At 42.4% G+C, this 20,900-nt stretch overlaps 1 protein-coding gene across 1 annotated transcript in view; it reads right to left on the bottom strand.

The window, feature by feature from the left end:
* Positions 1 to 20,900, bottom strand: part of LOC311040720 (ankyrin repeat domain-containing protein 10-like) — a 454,992-nt gene that overhangs the window by 165,068 nt on the left and 269,024 nt on the right. The gene's annotated exons all lie outside the window — the stretch shown is intronic.

Raw genomic sequence — 20,900 nt, 5'->3', positions numbered from 1 at the left:
GCTTTTAACTTGTTTTCTGGAAGTTAGTCTGCAAAGGGAAGCATCACTAAGGATATCAGTCAATTTATCCGTTGCCCCAAGATACCGGGGAAACTTCACTCGAGTGGGAATCGAACCCACTCAAGTGAAGTCAAGTCATGTTATTGGACAGACGCTCTACCAGTTGAGCTATGCTGTCGACTGAGAGTTACAGGTTTCTTGGTGCTTTTAACTTGTTTTCTGGAAGTTAGTCTGCAAAGGGAAGCATCACTAAGGATATCAGTCAATTTATCCGTTGCCCCAAGATACCGGGGAAACTTCACTCGAGTGGGAATCGAACCCACTCAAGTGAAGTCAAGTCATGTTATTGGACAGACGCTCTACCAGTTGAGCTATGCTGTTGGCTGAGAGTTACAGGTCTCCTGGTGTTTTTAACTTGTTTTTCTAGAAGTTAGTCTGCAAAGGAAAGCATCACAGTAAAGACACCAGTGGGATTTGAACTCATGGCCTCTGGATCATGTATACTGCGTCTCAACCCATTGAGCTAACAGTTGGATGACAAATACAGCCTTCCTGGTGATTTTCACTTGATCTTCTGGAAGCCAGTCTGCAAAGGAAAGACTCATAGGAAAGACATCAATGGGATTTGAACTCATGGCCTCTGGATCATGAATACTGTGTCTCAACCCATTGAGCTAACAGATGGCTCTTAAGTACAGCCTTCCTGGTGCTTTGACTTGAACAACAAACAAGACAAATAACTTTAAAATGTGTTACAGCATAAATATAAATCTTTTTCATGGGGGGCCCTGACACTACATCTTTTCACATTGGGGTCCACTGCCCAAATACATGTCAATTTGGGGGGTTGACAACAAAACGTTTTAGAACCACAGATACAAGGAAACAGCTGTAGGTGAATGGATAGAGTCACTGACTAGTGAGCCGCAGGTAACAGGTTCAAGCCTCAGCCACAGCAGCAAGTCAGGATGTCAAATCAAATAGGTACTACTAGGAGTGAAATGGTTGTGTTTCTTCACCCCAACTGCACATGACAGCAGTTTTATATCTGTTTACATGTACGTTATTTTCAGTGATGAAGACAAACCGCACAGACGTTCACTGTACTTTAGTACATTTTGTAAACTTATGACTCTGAGTAGAGTAAAATATCTATAAATCCTTAGTACATGTTATTATGTGCCCTATAGTAAAGTGAAGACAGTTCATCATTTACAACTGTCTGTTAATGTGACTTTCTCCTTACCTGTTGCAAACTACCTGAATGCAGATGCCAAACAATTACTAGAATTATCTTTCATGTTTAATATATGATTCGTAAGACATTCGTAAAGAGTGTGTTGACCATTTGCTAACGTTATCATGGGCCTTGTTGTAAAGTGAAGACTATGCATTATTATTTCATGTTTAACAGTGATTAGTAAAACATGTGACATCAAAAAGTGGCAAAAGTAACGTTATATAGTATACAAGTATACAACAATTTATTAAGATATAAAATGTAGCAACTCTTGGCCACAGCACACACACTGACATTTAAACAAAGAAATTAATCACAACAGAATCACAGAGTAGCAGCTTGGAGCCTCTGCAGTCACCACCTCCCAGTGCAAGTTAGCTTTAGCTGCTAAGCTAAACTGCTAAGCATGGAGGACATTACTAGCCTACACATCAAAACAAACATTGTGGATATAAACAGCCACCATCAAAATACCCCCTAGTCATAATGCTACTTCATGTGTGTAAGATTAGCCATTTTATGTTACCTCGATCACCTGCAACAAGACAGTTAAAACACATAAAACATGAATTAGACATATGTCTGTCCAGTCTGCAACTGCATCACTGTTCACTTCCTCCCTAGTAGGCTACTGCAGGTGTAATGCAGGTAATCAGTGTGTTGCCAGATTTTGCAAAAGAAACAAGCGGACAGGTCTATGAAAACAAGCCCAAAAGAAGCAACTAGGCTCAGGCTCATGATAACGTCTGCAAATGGTTTACATACTCTTTACGAATGTCTTACGCATCATTTGCTTAACATGAATGATAATTCTAGTAATTGTTTGGTGTCTGCATTCATGAAAGCCAGGTAGTTTGCAACAGGTAAGGAGAAAGTCCACATTAACAGACAGTCATAAATGATGAACTGTCTTCACTTTACTGTAGGGCACATAATAACATGTACAAAGGATTTATAGATATTTTAGGAATGTTTTACAAAGCATGTTAAACATGAACAAACACATTAACAGACAGTTGTAAATGATGAACTGTCTTCACTTTACTATAGGGCACATAATAACATGTACTAAGGATTTATAGATACTTTAGGAATGTTTAACAAAGCATATGTTAAACATGAACAAGCTACCAATAGCTTGTATATATTATGTAACATCAGTTACAAATGATTTAATAATCCTTTACAGATGTATTATACATGGCTTATTCATGAATAGTTACTAATACCTTTATAGATGATTTGTAACCGTAGTTATAAAGGTTTTAGTAATCATTTACGAATGTCAATAAACAGGTTGTTAATGATTTGTTAATAGTCTACAAACTGCCTATAAACGTTTATAAATGCTTTAGAATGGGTCGTTACAAATGATTTAATAATCTTTTACAGATGTATATAAATGGCTTATTCATGAATAGTTCACTACTTACTAATACTTTACAAATGATTTGTAACTGTAGTTATAAAGGTTTTAGTAATCATTTACGAATGTCAACAAACGGTTGTTAATGATTTGTTAATAGTCTACAAACTACTTATAAACGTTTATAAATGCTTTATAACGGGTCATTATTGTAAAGTGCTACCGGCCTTTTTTGCCAAGATATCTTTAAATGCACTTCACAGCAGACGTAAAGTAAACTTTTATTTTGTAGCTCTAAAACGGGTTTGCAGTGATCTTTTTTTTTCTCTTTTCTTTTTTTAAACGAGGCACGCGCTTCAGCGTCCGTTAGAACAACCCGTGCCTCTGGCTCGTACTTCTGTTAATTAGACTAACTCGTACAATGTGCCGTTTTAAAAGAAGTAAGCACACCGCCTCCTAAGACATATATACATACACACACACACACACACACACACACACACACACACACACACACACACACACACACACACACACACACACACACACACACACACACACACACACACACACACACACACACACACACACGGTTCTACCCAACATTTCAGGTAAACATACAACAGGACAAAGGTGAAAAAGGTCAGCAGGGCACCCCAGGGAGTTGAACCCCGTCACACTGACATTTAAACAAAGAAATTAATCACAACAGAATCACAGAGTAGCAGCTTGGAGCCTCTGCAGTCACCACCTCCCAGTGCAAGTTAGCTTTAGCTGCTAAGCTAAACTGCTAAGCATGGAGGACATTACTAGCCTACACATCAAAACAAACATTGTGGATATAAACAGCCACCATCAAAATACCCCCTAGTCATAATGCTACTTCATGTGTGTAAGATTAGCCATTTTATGTTACCTCGATCACCTGCAACAAGACAGTTAAAACACATAAAACATGAATTAGACATATGTCTGTCCAGTCTGCAACTGCATCACTGTTCACTTCCTCCCTAGTAGGCTACTGCAGGTGTAATGCAGGTAATCAGTGTGTTGCCAGATTTTGCAAAAGAAACAAGCGGACAGGTCTATGAAAACAAGCCCAAAAGAAGCAACTAGGCTCAGGCTCATGATAACGTCTGCAAATGGTTTACATACTCTTTACGAATGTCTTACGCATCATTTGCTTAACATGAATGATAATTCTAGTAATTGTTTGGTGTCTGCATTCATGAAAGCCAGGTAGTTTGCAACAGGTAAGGAGAAAGTCCACATTAACAGACAGTCATAAATGATGAACTGTCTTCACTTTACTGTAGGGCACATAATAACATGTACAAAGGATTTATAGATATTTTAGGAATGTTTTACAAAGCATGTTAAACATGAACAAACACATTAACAGACAGTTGTAAATGATGAACTGTCTTCACTTTACTATAGGGCACATAATAACATGTACTAAGGATTTATAGATACTTTAGGAATGTTTAACAAAGCATATGTTAAACATGAACAAGCTACCAATAGCTTGTATATATTATGTAACATCAGTTACAAATGATTTAATAATCCTTTACAGATGTATTATACATGGCTTATTCATGAATAGTTACTAATACCTTTATAGATGATTTGTAACCGTAGTTATAAAGGTTTTAGTAATCATTTACGAATGTCAATAAACAGGTTGTTAATGATTTGTTAATAGTCTACAAACTGCCTATAAACGTTTATAAATGCTTTAGAATGGGTCGTTACAAATGATTTAATAATCTTTTACAGATGTATATAAATGGCTTATTCATGAATAGTTCACTACTTACTAATACTTTACAAATGATTTGTAACTGTAGTTATAAAGGTTTTAGTAATCATTTACGAATGTCAACAAACGGTTGTTAATGATTTGTTAATAGTCTACAAACTACTTATAAACGTTTATAAATGCTTTATAACGGGTCATTATTGTAAAGTGCTACCGGCCTTTTTTGCCAAGATATCTTTAAATGCACTTCACAGCAGACGTAAAGTAAACTTTTATTTTGTAGCTCTAAAACGGGTTTGCAGTGATCTTTTTTTTTCTCTTTTCTTTTTTTAAACGAGGCACGCGCTTCAGCGTCCGTTAGAACAACCCGTGCCTCTGGCTCGTACTTCTGTTAATTAGACTAACTCGTACAATGTGCCGTTTTAAAAGAAGTAAGCACACCGCCTCCTAAGACATATATACATACACACACACACACACACACACACACACACACACACACACACACACACACACACACACACACACACACACACACACACACACACACACACACACACACACACACACACACACACACACACACGGTTCTACCCAACATTTCAGGTAAACATACAACAGGACAAAGGTGAAAAAGGTCAGCAGGGCACCCCAGGGAGTTGAACCCCGTCCCGCTAAAGCAGGAGTACCATACTACCAGCGCCTTTTGCTTTTTGACACCATGTTCTTACCTGCATGTGAATCAGTGTTGATCCAGTAAAAGACAAGTAATTTTATGTTTAGTTGCGCTCGGGTGTTGCCTCTGAAAATAGCCGATCTACAAGCTCACAACGCGTCGCAGTGCGACGCGTTGTGAGCTTGTAAATCGGCTATTTTCAGCATGCAACCAGGTTTGAAACCACCCATTACGACACCATCAAGGTACCGCCGAAATATATTTTAGTCGACTTAATCAAGTGTAGATTTATTCGACTATAATCTTATATTTAGTCTACTAAAACTAGACAAAAACATTTCAGATGACTAAAATATGGAATTCTATTCAAAAGACTGTGACTAAAACTAAATCAAAATTTGCTGTCAAAATCAACACTGATGTGAATACAGTTTGTACATCACAGATCAACAGAACATGAAGAAAAGAACCATCACAGCTCTCCTTCAGTGTTTACTGATCGCCTGTAATCAAAGTATACAATAACACCGTGATTCTCACTTTGTGTTAATATAGCATCAAAATCTGTGTAGCCACTTCAAACCTGTATACATCAACCGTTTGAAAATAGCAGATCTACAAGATCAGCAATTGACATGATCTGTAGATCTTTTAGAAGTTTTTCAAAACATTTTCAGATGGGTGGCCAAATATACAGTATATGATTGATTGATTTTTCTTTGTTAAAGTGTCATCCTTCCAAGGAAGCCCCGCCCATACGGACTTACATGACACTTTTACATTTGACATGAACCGACATAACTCACAGACAATGAGCAAAGGAATGAATATTAACTTGACTTGAAAACGTTTTACAACCACTGCTGTAGCACACATGAACATGTATTCACAGATCTCAACAGATCTCTGTATGTCTCTATCAGTCCAAAGCCTTAACTCTGTCTGTATATCTATATATTACACTAGTTGGCAGCATAATATGAACACATTATGCCCAATCATCAAGAACATGCCCTGAAGAAGGCCATAAAGGCCGAAACATGTTGGCTTTTATTGCTCAAAGATGAGCTAGCCTTTATATGAAAGCTTTTTAAACTTTGAAAGCCTTTTCTAACCAAAGAGCACCTCCCTACTATGTATCTTACACAGACTTTAAGAACACTGCAGCCCTCTTAATCTTTTTTCTTAGATTTCTGTCCGTCTCTATTGGTCCAAACTAAGCCTAAATTCTGTCTGTAGATATTAGTCGCCCAATCATGTACGCTAGACATGATAGAAAATATCAAATAAAGTAGTGTGGTTAGAATCAACATATCTGCTATATTGTCTATTGTATAAAATGGCCAATTATGTCCCTGCATGTATCTGTCAAGTCCCCAACAACTGAAATGAATGCAATAACATCAAACTTACCATAAGGAAGCAAACTGCCTATTAGACTAGTGACACATTAAAGATCTCCTTACCGGGGGTAGTAGAACCAAACACAAGGTTGTTGTTCATCATCTCTTACCCATACATGAAATGGATTCTTGTATAAAAATAATGAATGACAAATCTGTGAAATTGGTGTATATTGTTATACACTCCCAAACTATATAACACAGTATTAGAAGTAACTTTACCTTTCCAAATAATAGGTTGTTGGCTTGTGTCTGATGAGCTGCATGTAAACACTATGGAGACAAATCCACGGATCCACTGACTGTTAACCTGGATGTGACATCATACACAGGACACTGAACCCACAAGATGGCAAGCGCCATCTAGTGGACTGGCTGTATTCCAATATTTAACAGTGGTTTATAAAAAAACATGTGTTCACACGTTTAGTTTGACACAAAAACCAACACAACACAACACAACACCAAACAGTGATAGGATTGAGGAGTGCAGTTCAGGAAGTGACCTAATTTGACAGTGTTACCGTGGTTACGTAAAAGGTCAGGTGGGTGTTATTTGTGTTGCCATAACCCCTCATTCTTACTGTGTACCGGGGAGCATAAACGCTCCCCAGCCCCACTGTACCGAGGTACATCGATGAGTATTGGCTTCGATGTCTGCCATGGCTGGACAAACCTGTGCACCTTACTTGCCGAGACGGGAGTAGAACCTGTGGCCCGGCAAGCCGTGTGGCTTTCGATGCCAAGGACCACAGACCCAACGCCAGCCTCCGGCCGGAAACGCCCTTCGTCCGTTTCCGGTCGGAAACGGATAAGGTTACCCTGCCTACCTTCCGGTCGGCCATCTTGTGAAACCCTTTCGTTACAGTAGCGTTTTGGCGCCCTCTCCTGGATGGGAGAAATGGCTGGTAAAACGGGCGTGACCCCTGTTCCGAGGTGCAATGGCGCCCTCTGGCGGACAGAGGTGATACTGGTTTTACTACTGATTTTATTACCTTCATTGGTGTAAATTACATTCAGCATGTTTGTCCCACAAGTGTTCGGAAAACCGAGAACCGGGTTTACCGAGCACTGTGGGCTCATAGGGGGACCATCGAGAACGGGGGGCCGCCATGTAGGTGGTCCCCGTTCTCCCCGGTCTACAGGCAGAGTTGGAATAAGACAAGGTTTTGTACTTTTCAACGCATTTATTGCCACAACTACAGGGTATTTGTTTACGGACCTTACAGAAATGTGCGACATTTTCATCTGTTTGGCTGTGGAGGAGTGGTCCATGACTCTGTCCTCGAGAAACAAAAAGGGTCTCTGTCTCTTCCCCAACAGAAAAGGGGGGGTCCGTGACTCCAGGCTCCAGGCTGACCGAGCAGCTCTGGGCGGAGCGGTTGGTGGGGCTGCGTGTCTTCCTGTGTCTGCCTGGCACTGGGAGGAACCAAGGGGCAAGTGTCATTTATCCTGCCCGCGACGAGAACGGGTGGAACCGCGACGTGGAGCCCGGGCAGTGGAAGCGGGGCGGGAGGGCCGAGGCCGAGCACCGGCCTCGTCGTGGGTCCTCTCCCTGGAGGCGCCTGATGGGGGTGCATCCTGAGGGCGCCCTGACCTGGATTGGCGGGAGGAGGAGTGTCCTCCTCTCGCCACAGGTCTCCCCCTTCGGGGCTTGGTACTGGAGGAGGCGGCGAGCGGCTCGAAAACGCCAGAGGCGGCCTCGCGAGTCGATCTCCTCTCGTCTGTGAAGGACTTGATGAACTTGGCCCCGTCCTTGAAGAGATTCTCAGGGACCAAGTTGAGGGCCAGTAGTTGTTTTCTGGCCTCCTGGCCTTCCTCCCCCGGGAAATGAACGAGGTCCAGCCACCTGGTGCGCTCGTGCATCGCGCAGAGGTCCAGGGACCGCCCGGTCCAGTGAGTAGTGTGCTGGTTCAGCTGTATGATCAGCTGCATAACCAGCTCTATCTCCTCAGCGTGGTCGCCCAGCACCGGCTGCAGGTCGTGAAGCATCGCGCTCAGCGAGCCCTGCAGGAGAGTGCTGGCGTTGAGCGTCTTAGCTACCATGCCGGACGCCTTGTAGATCTTCAGCGTAGTCGCTGAAGCCTCCTTGTCCTTCTTCTGCATGAAGGTGGGCTTGGAGGTGAGGGAGACGCGGTCCTTGCTCATGACTTCCAGGCTGATGGCCAGGACTGGGTCCATGGTGGGGAGACTGAGCCCCAGTCCCTCCCCACCTACCACGCCGATGTCGAAGTTGAGCGACCGGGGATCGGTGTGGCCCGACCAGGAGGACTGGAGGGCCCCCATGAAACCCGTGGCCACTGGTAGTTTCCTGAAGCGGGGGCGGCGAGGTTCCTGGGCAGCCTTGCCCGGGAAGGGTGTCGATGTGGAGGAGGAGGGCTGAGGTTCCTCCACCTGGAGCTTCTGGCCGCACCTAAGCACTGCACCTTCGAAGGCCAAGGACACAGAGAGCTTGGGGGGCTTTGGGGCCTCGTCAGCCAGGACCGTAGAGGTCTGGAGAGAGGGTTGGCTCGGTAGAGAGGAGGTGTGGGGGTGGGGGTGCCGGGGGAAGCGGCCTGACCACCGTGGACCCTCACCGGGCTCATCATGGCGACGTCTGAGGACTCCTGAGCGCAGGGAAGGTCCTCCTCGTCGTACTCCTCTTCCTCCTCGGACTCGCCTTCCACATAGTCGACCAGAGTGTAGTCCTCTTCTTCCATGGACTCCTGGTCGTCTTCCAGCTGGAGTAAACCGCTGGGGGGAAGGGTCGGAGGGGGAGGGGAGGGAAGAGGTGGGCTAACCTGGTGCTGTGGGAGCTGAGGTCCAGCTTCCAAGGCAGCGGTGGTTGCCGTGTGACCACTACGGCCCTGTGAGAGGCTAGTGTAGCCCAACACAGGGCCTGGTGTGGCTGGAGGGAGTACCGCGGTCCCCGTGGTGCGCTGCGGGCGGAGAGCACCACCGCTCGCAGCAGCTGAGGTCGGGATAGGGAGGCGGGAGGGCTTTTGGGGAACCGAGCGAGTACCGCCAGTATCACCCACACCCCCGGCACAGGCCCTGGCATGTCCGTATCTGGCGCGAAGGAGCCTCTCCGAGTACCGGGAGCATCCTTCGCAGAAAGACGCGGGGTCGGAGAGCGCGTTGAAGGCATGCGCAACTCCGAGACATCCCATACAGATAGAGTGTGGCTCGTCTCCGTCGATGGTAGCCGAGCAGTCGGGTAGGCCGCACTGTCTCGCTGGCAGAGGGCCCTGGTAGTACGGGATGCCACTGAGGCCTTTCTTTGGAGCAGACATCGTATGAATGAGCGACTAGGAAGCTAAGCTAACGGCTCTATACGGGGAGTTAGCCTAGAGGTTAGGGCGTTAGCGCTGTGGCTGTAGCCAAACAGCTAAGCTAGTAGCAACTAGCGGCTAGGAGGCTAAGTAGCAGCTAAAGGGCTAACAGCCGGCTCACCACGAGGTAGGTTTTAAGGTTGTTTTTCTGGAGTCCTGTCGAGAGAAAAAACCTGTGGCTGACTGATCCTAGTCTCCGCTTTTAGGGCTAAAGCTGGTTTCTCGTTCGAGTCCGAAAGTGGAAGATTTAGTTGAAAAGAAGTAGTTTTCAGATTTTACAAGCGTGTAGCCTTGTTATCATCTGCGAACAGAGGAACTGAAGAGGAAGTACTACGTCACGACCGGGCCTTATATGTCCTTCCGGAAGGAGGAAGGGACAGCCGGTCACAAGACATACCTTCTAGCCCAATGAATGGGCCCCGGGAGCGTATTGTGTAGCTCTGTTGCATCGCCAGATGGCGCTGTTTCCCATAGGGAGTGTCTCACTCCTAAACTAAAAGAACCGGGGTTACCTACGTAACCTCTAGTTCTAGGCTGCAACAAGGTCTTATTATTAAAGGCCATTTTGTCTTGCAACGCACTACATCCTGAGTGACTCTTATTCTCCTACTGAGGCTGTAAAAAACAGTGAAGCTGTGCGATGCAATAGCTCAATGGATTACATTCTAGGGTTAGGTTGTAGGCATGGTAGCTGGTCACACTATAAGCCCTGTTAAACCAGCTTCCAACACCCCCTAAAATGCCCACTGCCCCTCCACTCATCACTACCATACATACAGCTTTGAACCTGGGACATTTGACACTTTGTCTGTCTGTAACCATACTGAAGATCAACTTCCGTGTAACACTGGCACTGCAAAGTAGGTTTTCGAACCTTGTTGAAGTAAGACATCTGAAGGATGCATGTCCACAGTAAGGTACTCTTGAAGCGCTCTTTTGTATGTTAGCCTTCAGTTAGTAAAGTAATGAAAGACTTGAACTTGGAACCTCTGTACTGGGAGTCGGATCACTAACTCACTAGGGCATCTCTCACTGACTCCCAACATATATCTCTTAGTACTGTTGGAGCGCTCTTTTGTATGTTAGCCTACAGTTAGTAAAGTTTAAAAGCAATGAACCATAGAAGGACTGGGATTTGAACATGGAATATCTGTCTGTGTATACAGTAATTACTACACTTACAAATACAATTTTAACCTCTAAATACAATCAGCAGGACACCTCAGGGAATTGAACCCCTTCCTACTAAATCACAAGTGCCATAACAGTTTCTTTTGCTTCTTGACTTATTCACAGGTTGAAGAAATCACACATTAACATTCACACTCATTTACATTTCCACTTATACTTAAAGATACTTAACTTTTACAGTTTTAACTATAAACTTTTGGAATCACACAATTACTATAAGAGTTTTAAAAAGACACAGACGAACTATTAGACTTAGCCTGGTGTCTTTCAGTCCACTTCTAATTTGTTTGATCTGTCTCTTTGTACAGTACTTATAAAACACTGCTTTATCTCCTGCATCACATAGACACGTGGGAGACATAGATGACAATTATGGTTATTTCTTAGCCTCATATAATTTAGATGCAAAATAAATGTTTTAAATGTTTTTGAAAAAAGTTGAACATTTGAGTTTCAAACTCTCAGTCTCTTAGAATGATAGACGAAATAAAGTTGCTTTGAGTCTGGATAATAGCGTCTATAAATCGTTGAATGCCACACTCAAGGTCAATTCATGCACTCAACTGCACAAGTACATATAATAAAAGACTCATGAGGCATGTTGTCTCTGTTTTCAACACTAATCCATACACACACACACACACACACACACACACACACACACACACACACACACACACACACACACACACACAGACAGACATTGGTTCCCTAATCCTGACTCCAATCCCAAAATAAACCATTTACCAGTGAGGACATTCCCACTTGGAACTGTACTGTATATTTAATAAAAGAAACAAGACAAACATAGTGGAGAGAACTGTACAGCAAGCACAGACAACACAAAAAGACAAACAAAACACACGCACACTCGAACGTACAAATGCATACTGCACGCACGCACGCACGCACACACACACACACACACAGTCTAACTGACTCACAAAGATCTTTTGATCCAAGATCTTTATTGAAATTCTGCTTCAGGCTGTACACATTGTATATATATATGTGTGTGTGTGTGTGTGTGTGTGTGTGTGTGTGTGTGTGTGTGTGTGTGTGTGTGTGTGTGTGTGTGTGTGTGTGTATGCGTGCGTGCATGCGTGTTGGTGTGTCTGTACACAGTCTTCGGTGAGTAGTGTGTGCACGTGTGGCTATACTGTAAGTGTGTCCCCCTCACGCCAGCCTTTGATGCCAAACCCACACAAATATTTCAAACCTCAGACGTCTCTAAGCTTTTATCTCTTTATAACAGAATTATTAGTGCCGCACATGAGACTGGCGATTTTAAGTTTCAACCGACCCAGCCACTGGACTGTCCTTCCCAGTAAATCCTTTACCATGGCAAGACATATAGGCTTTCTTTGTCTCAGTTTTACTTACGCAAAAACACCATTGTATGTGGTGATTATATCAAGGCTTTGGGTGTTGTTTCACGGAGTGCCTTAATTCACGGTTTCTCAATGTCTTGGACAACCACCAAGGCATGCTGCAAAACAAGGGATTTAATGCCATGATATGGCAATCATGGTACAGTCATGCTAGCCTGGAGTGTATTATTGCTTTTATAAAGCAGTTGCCAGTGTTTATCAGCCAGATTCCTCCACAACTTTAATCAAAAATGGTACTGTATATTGCTAATCAAAATCTAGTGGGTTATTGTGATTATACAACGGTAAACGGCAATATGTTCGAATGGGGAGTCCCAATTTGACTGTGCCATAATAGAAGATACGACTGGGCCTATAATGTCGGTACAGAAGGTATAGTTGAATAAAACCAGCCATTTTATATCGTTGAATAAAACCAGCCATTTTATGCATTCAAAATTTTTCATATTTGTAAGCTATGATTTGACATTTTGTTCCCATCAGTTATTCACACACTATTTGTAATGAAGTGCTCTTACCAATGTAGGTCAAATTTGTTTTCATGAACTTGGGTGTTCCCATTCACTGAAATTGCTTGTGTTGGTTCCATCTGCATTACCATGGTTACTGTGTGATGTTGGCATGACAACAGCGTGGGGAGGGGCCTTTCTGTGGTACCTATTTTACAAAGATTTAAAAAAAACACCATTGGCATTCCAAAAAAAAAGAAAAAAAGAAAATACCTATTAATTCCCTTTGTGTATCTCTCATCAATCTCAGCATAAAAATGTGTTATCTTGCATAACACATGTACATATACACATTGGCACTTTGACGTGTCATCAGTAGTGCTTCCTCCTAATCTCCTCCTCCTGCAGGATATGTTGAAAATGACACACCCTTTCAAACAGTGTTAAATCACAATCAAAGTACAGTACGTACAGGAGAAAAGTACAAACAACCAGAAATAGGAAATGCATCAGAGAGACAAAACTGTACAGAGCTAGAAATTCCCAAAAGCCTCGTCAGGCTTCCAAAATAAACACCAACACAAAATCCTTTTCAGGCGTTTCCTTTATTCATGCATTTACCAGTGGCATTAGGGTCTTTTTTATTTTGGCATATGTGAGAGGAAATGCACTCTGCTAATGGTGTCTTTATGATTGGGTGCTGAAACCTTCAAAAATGCATACAGAACAAATAAATCCAGGACAGCACTCCCCATGATAATCACATTTAATATCACAAATGTTTTCGTCAAGACACCCTTCAACAGCATGACAGCAGTGTCATTTCTGACAAGCTGATCAATGGCGTCTTTCCCAAAACATTTGTGCGATATTAAATGATTTTATTATTGGAGAGCAGTTGTGTATTGTATATCTTTGTTTCCATTAGCACAGGCCTGTATACTTATTTATATATATTTTTTTGTGAATATGTTAATTAATCAATAATAGCCATGTTGTTGTTGTTGTTGTTGTTGTTGTTGTTTTTAGTAGCTGAGGGCAAATGTTGTTCTTGTCCCACAACTAAATAAGCACGTATGTCAAACATTGCCTGCTATCTTCCACACAACTAAAGATCACTGCTAGCCAGAGGCCAATAATTAGCTGAGCAACATTTTGTATGACAAAATGTAGCATTTTAAAGAGTTGTCATGCTCTATTTAAATGAGATGAAGGTCATGTTAGCGTGACAGGCAGGTAAATGACAAAAACAAAAACAAAGGAAAGGCCTGAGGTACTTCATAATGTTTCTAATACTTTTTTGTTAGTGTTACAAGAATGCTTTTGGGAACCACGCAAAGAATGAATTTCAGAGGATTTCCAAGCAAACAACATTATACCTCTTTATGTACAGATATCTGCCAAAATGAAGGAAATGTGGACTATTAAGACAGTAGAGGTTTTTGTTTCCTTTATTTTGGCAGCTATAATACAGTTATACAATACTTTGTCAAGAGACTCGGAATATAAAACCTATATCACACTCTTAGAGGGAGATCTCAACATTTTGAACTTTAGCGTGCGATTTTCTTTGTCACCAGTTACAGTCACAATGTGGTCATACATTTGATGCATTGGAACTTCAGTTACCAAAACAGTTATTCTATGATACTATGATGATTGTTTAACCATTTCTATTGAAACTCCAAGATAAAAGCTGTTGTTACCTATTGTACCCAAAACGAGTCACAAATGCTCACTGTGACAAAGATAAAGACTAAAATTCAATATATCAAGAGATAACATCAAGGTAAACGTTCTACACCTGGACACAAAGAAACTGAATGGGTTTCAGATACCACACATTTGTTTCATGTGATAAATCAAACAGTCCTGTTTTTATTTGTATTTTTTTCCCAACACCCAAGGCTAATGCTGTTTATAGCCACGTGTCCCTCAACAAGTTCAGTGACCTAAAACCCCTGTTGTACCAGGTATGAAGTGTTCTGTATTTACACCATGAGAACCACTTAAACCCTATGCACTTGGTTGTCCTGGATCCCCCAGGGGTCTATACCTACTTGATCCCCTTCCCCCTTTATATTAAATCTCTTTGTAGAAAATAGCTAATCTACAAGCTCACAATGCATTGCAACGTGACGCGTTGTGAGTCTGTAGATCGGCTAATTTGGCAAAATGTTCGCCTATTATGACATGCCCAGATAGGGCTGCTAGAGTTCATGTGGTTAAACGTTTTTCATGTACACCATCATTTATTTCACACTAGTGGCAGCCTTTCCATTGTTGTATTGTATATTATGTTGACTTTACCTTGAAGGGCAACATACATAGCCTCGTTCCCAGCCTTTACTCATCTCTGAGGAGAAAAGCCTGGTCACAACCTAATGCCGAGTGTCTATAGGGGCGGGACTTACGTCATATGTATTTCCTCCGGAAACGATCTCGGCCAATCGACCAATCACTACACTTGTTTCATTCACAGAGAATATAAACAGATTTGTAAAGCCTCAACTTAATTTCCTTGGGCGGTACTTCCGCTAAATTCCAGAGCTTTCCTTTAGACACTCAACCGGCTAGGTCTTGCCCAGTGTGGGGGCAACATAAATCAACATTGGCCTACAAGACGTAATTATGTACCAAAGTACACAATCTAACTTGCTTTGTGACGCAATGGGTTATAAATCAATTACCTCTTCCCTGTCTAACCAGGCGGGGGAAGAAAACAGATTTGATAGTAGTTTCTACCTGTTGAGACACCTCTGAGGGAAACAACTGCAAGCAGCTCAGAATGAGATGATCTTTCTCTGTGAGAAGGCAACCTTAATCTGTCAGCACCAGCCATCGTGATTAATTTTGAAATTTAAAACCACATGCTCTAAAGTCAAACAGTTGAAATAGTAACATAATAAATAAACAATTTGATAATCCGTGTTTCCCTAGCATAACCTGATCTCTCAGTCATTTGCAATTTGGCCATTTAGCAGAGTCAACCATATTCACTGTAATGACTCAACTCCATCCCATGAAGCAGTCCAGAGTTGCATTAATTGAGAATACTTCATATCAATAGCCTCTACGCATGGCAACAACAAATGACTAATCTTCATCAAATACCACCAAAGTGGAAAAAGCGGCACTCCAGAATAAAGGATGCAAGACTGGCTCAGATACAAATTCTCATTCAATGAGAACGCTCACGTGTTTTGGCCTCAGCCTTCCTCAGAGCAGATTCACTTTTGAATCTGGTGTTTGATTTAAGTTATATAGCTGAGCATCATCCACTGCTTAAACTAAAAAACAATCAAGAGGAAGCGCACCTGCTTTTCATTCCTACCAAATGACAAAGCCTTTGTGAATCAGGTCGCAGCCAAGATGGAGACATCCATGTCAATATGTCTGTACAGTTATTCAGTGACACTAAAAAGAAGGCCCTGACCACGACCTGTTGAAATTAATAGCTCCCTTTGAAAGGTTGAAAAAAAATGATTTACGATACATTCGTCGACAAAAAAAAAAAATGACAAAGATGAGCGATAAATGCAGGCATTCAGCCCAGGACAAGTTGGCCTTGTCAAGGACTCAATGTCTCCATCTCTAGCTGCCTTCCACTCCTTTAATTTGTAAGTGCTGTTCTATTTACCTCTTTTCCTCCCTCCACCTCTCTCTCTCTCTCTCTCTCTCTCTCTCTCTCTCTCTCTCTCTCTCTCTCACACTCTCTCTCTGTGCTGTGTCACTTCTCATGTACTCTCGCTGTATTTCTGTCTCTATCCGCCTGATTCATTATTGTTCCGCTGTCTAATCACATGCAGTGAACAGTTAGTCCCTCGTCTAAAGACATTAGCTGACGGACTAATTGTATTACAGTACACACATCATAGTAAGAATAAGTTAATAAAGGATTAGAGTTAGAGAGCAGAGCCTATTCCAGATTTTTTAGTTCACTTGCCCATTTTTGGGGGCACTGGAATTGGGGGGAAAAAAACAACAACCTCAGAATGTCTGTCTGCCTGTTTATCAGCTTTCCTACTTGGGTTGTTGTAGCCTGTCTGTGAGTGAAGCCAAAAAGGAGAAAGCTTTTTAAGTAGACATGGCGAGCTCCTGTGAGGTTTTAAATTCTCAACAACGTCTTTCTATGGACTCATTTATTCTCCTTTGCATGATGGTATCGTTGAGGACCCCTGTATTAGACCCACTTCTCCAGTCCTGGTGCAATCACAAAATGGATGCGTCATCATCGGTCGTAATAGACATGCATGATTCATGTCACGCGTTCACAACGTGTCAATCAGTATGAAAACAAAAAGTACACAGTGTCTGGGTGTTCTGTACTGTCAAGAGAACATCGATAATGTTCTGCTGTTCTATAAAAATAAAAAACATAGCCATGTGAAGGTGAGATGGGATTGAATAAGTATGTAAAATTATAAATATGAGTAAAAGTACATACTTAAAAGTAGTAAAAAAAGAAAGAAAAATACAAAATATACACCTTCAATGCAATTAAAATATACTCATGGAAAATAACTAATGCAGTTAGCGTATGTTGTGGTTAACAATAACACAAGTTTAATGTTATCCGCAATGTTATCCTGTGCAGATGTGATGACATCCATTTTAAGAGTGCATCTAATACAGACAAAAATGTACAAGACTTTACTGTACAATTTTAGCATCTAAACGTCTTATGGCTTGGTACGGTCCCAGAAATCTAAGGAGTTTCCTTAACTGAACCTGAACTCTGAATGAAATATTAACCCACTCACCATTTCAACACTGTGTCTTTCTTTTCCCTTTGGCATATATTACTTTATACATTTATAGTTTCATAAAAGAAAAATACCAAAGAAATCACATAATCCATTATGTTTCTTTTGACTGTTTCTACTCGTGTCCTTTGAGAGTCTTGATCAACATGCCTGGTTCAGTCCAACTTTGTATGGCGTGGGCATTCTAGGCAAGTGCACTGCAACCCAGATAAAATGCTGTTGTAGGCCAATGATTTATGTCCTAATCCGGCTTGTAAAGTTTGACTGAGTTTGTATCAACACATTTCAGCCATCCATAAATCTGTCAGTCTGAAAATCCCAATGAAATCTGCCCTCATCTGGTGCGGCTTTTCTTGGGAGTCATGACGGTAATGGTGTAATATATAATCCATGATCTATCATTTACAATGTCTGCAGCAAGTCCTGGATTGGAACAGAAAGGCTTATACCAAGTTGGTCAGGATTTGGCTTAGCATTATAGTCCCATATGTCAACTGTCACCGTTGCAGTTTCAGTAGCTTCTGGCAAAATGGAGATAACGGCAACATCTAGAGTCTGTATACGCGCCGGCTGCTGGCAGCTAGTTTCCACCTGTGTCCCCAGGTGGTACAGTGTGTTGGCTCAGTGGAACTGTTGGAAATGGATCTGTGTGTGTGTGTGTGTGTGTGTGTGTGTGTGTGTGTGTGTGTGTGTGTGTGTGTGTGTGTGTGTGTGTGTGTGTGTGTGTGTGTGTGTGTGTGTGTGTGTGTGTGTGGGTGTGGGGGGGGGGAGTCTGAGGAGGGGGAGGGGAGGGAAGCAGCAAACAAATTTAAAAGTCCATGGTATCTGGGGGGAACATTTGGCAAAAATAGCCGATCTGCTATTTTTGTCGATTTGGTGTAGACGTAAAAAGGCGATCCAAGTAGAGTTGTAACTCAAGTCCCTTTCTCTAAGACTAGGGCTTAAAAGCACATCCATACGATATACAGTGGGGTTGATATGGTACTGTACAAGTTTTCAGAAATGCTTCAATTCATGTTCCGGGCTAAATCCTTAGTATTTTGTTATCCTCTTATTGTCTCAGTAAAACGGCTTTGGCTGGTAAAATTTGCTAAATTTGCCAGAAATTGCAGGGAAAGTGAATTATTTTTCACCAATCAGGAGCACTGAAATGCACTTTTTCACTGGTTTTCTCTGGATCTGGATTCTTTTTAATCCAGGGATTGTGCTTTGCAATATATGGGTAACTGTAAAAAAGAAAAAGGAGGAAAAGGACAGTTTCAGGATTCAGGGGGTTGGCGTTTCCTCTGGATTGACACTATGGCAGTGTTGTTGACGACAATGCTTAGTAGAGCAGAAAACCCCTCGTTTTAGGGTTTCTTTTCTCTTAATAAACAATGCCTGTTCACTGCTTGGCATTTATAGTCCTTGAAAACAGGGTGAGGATCTATTGGGAATATGTTCTTTCTCCGGGATGTTCTCAGATTCTCTTTGTCCATTGCCTTAGAAGAGAGCGTTTCAACATGAATAATATAACAAGAGGTTTTTTGGTCAGTTCAGTATCTGTGGTCTGTTCGTTGTAATCATTCCACGTGCATTTGCACTTTTGAGCACACTTAGGCCACTTGTGCATGCACAAGTGGCCTAAGTGTGCTCAAAAGTGTCTTCAAACATCTCATCGGTGACTTGTGTTGTCAGTCACTTGTCACCGACTTCCCTGTATTTTCGAGCCGAGTGCGATATTGTCCTAAAAATCCAGAATTTGAGTGGGGGGTGGGGGCTAATGGAGGGTGAGGGAGTCAGCACACAACTTAGACCAATGTATCTCCTTCTTGGTAATATGGTACTACCACATTTCGTATTGATTGTGATTTTCTGACGAGCAACAAATGGCAGCTTGGATCTCCATCACTCTCACTCATCTTCTTTCTGAAGGTCTTCATTCCTTCAGTCTGAGGGAGTGATCCTCCTGCTTGGACTATGATAAGCTGCAGAACCGTGCTTAGCTGACAGAGCCGTATCATAAGCCTGGAGAGTCCCAGGGAGGATTCCCTCGCCACTCTTTGGCTGATGGTTGAGCGTTTTCTTTCGAAAGAGGGAGAATCGGGGTGGATCTGTAAAACATGCATGAAATACCTTCCCTGTGCTGGAAACTCAAATCTCAAAATACATTTTCTGTATGTTACAACCAAAATTTCACTTGACGCTTGTACGGACGTCTAGAGAAGATCTCACGAATGCCTAGATCAGTTAGCTATAATTAACTAATTAACTGTGGACAGTCAGACACAGAATGGGCTGACTGGGCGGGCCAATCTGGAAAGGGGAGCTTTCCAGAGTGATGGTGATGAACAACAATGTTTCTTCTATCCACTGGAAGGTTTGTAATCCTGCTACAGGCCATTGCTCTTTGCCTGTCCGCTTCTGGACGTCTGTTTATCAAGGACCGGACAAGAGGGAAGGATATGAGAGACAGATGAGTGTGCCACAGATAGGGGGTTGGGGGTGAACGTGGGGGACTATCCTTGGAAATCCTTGGCTCCTTGCTTCCGCTCCTCATTTTCCATGCCCTACTTTCCCTTTCTAAGCTCATCAGTCCTTTTCCTAAAGCCCCTCCCCTTTGCACTTACCCCCTTCACTGTAATTCTCTGCTTCCCCTTTCCCACTTATTTCTTCCCCATCATGTCCTTCATCCTCTTTGCTTCACTTTTCCTTTTCCCCTCATTACCTCTTCTTCATCAACACCCTTCTTTCTGCTCTACTTTGTCCTTTTTCTCACGCACTGCCATCCCTGGCTCTTTCTTCTCAATCTATGCCTAATTTTTACCGTTCGACTTCTGCTCTCGCACAATTCTTTCTCTCCATCTCCTGTATTTTCCCTTCCAACTGTGTATTCATTGCTCATTCCTTCTGCCACCATCCGCCCAGTGCCATTCACCTATCCCCCACTCTCCTCGTCCTGCAGATAAGCTAAAGCTCCAGTGTCTCCCTTCATCATCCAATTAGAGGCAAACTGACTAACCCAACTGGACTAATTTTTGTTAATCACTAATAATCCGTGGGTTTGAGCGTACATTGGGGCAGATTACTAAACAGCTCAACTTTCATTTAAATAAGGGGGATTTGTTATCTTTACTGAGGAAGCAGCCATCATTCACCCACTCAGTCCCAGCCCTCCAGCCCCCCCCCCCCCACACACACACGTCCATCCACCTCTCTGTCTTTGCATCGCCCTTCACTAGTGACCACATTTCAAACTCATCACTCTCCAAAATCCATGTCTCCATCAATTCACATCTCTCTCTCTATCTCTCTCTCTCTCTTTCTCTCTACTGCTCTGATCCCGTCCCTTCAGCGAATCAT

Source organism: Gymnoscopelus microlampas (genome assembly GCF_963454915.1).
Source record: "Gymnoscopelus microlampas genome assembly, chromosome: 24".
Lineage (NCBI taxonomy): Eukaryota > Metazoa > Chordata > Actinopteri > Myctophiformes > Myctophidae > Gymnoscopelus > Gymnoscopelus microlampas.
The sequence above is the reverse complement of the archived record's forward strand: the minus strand, read 5'-3'. Positions and strand labels throughout refer to the sequence as shown.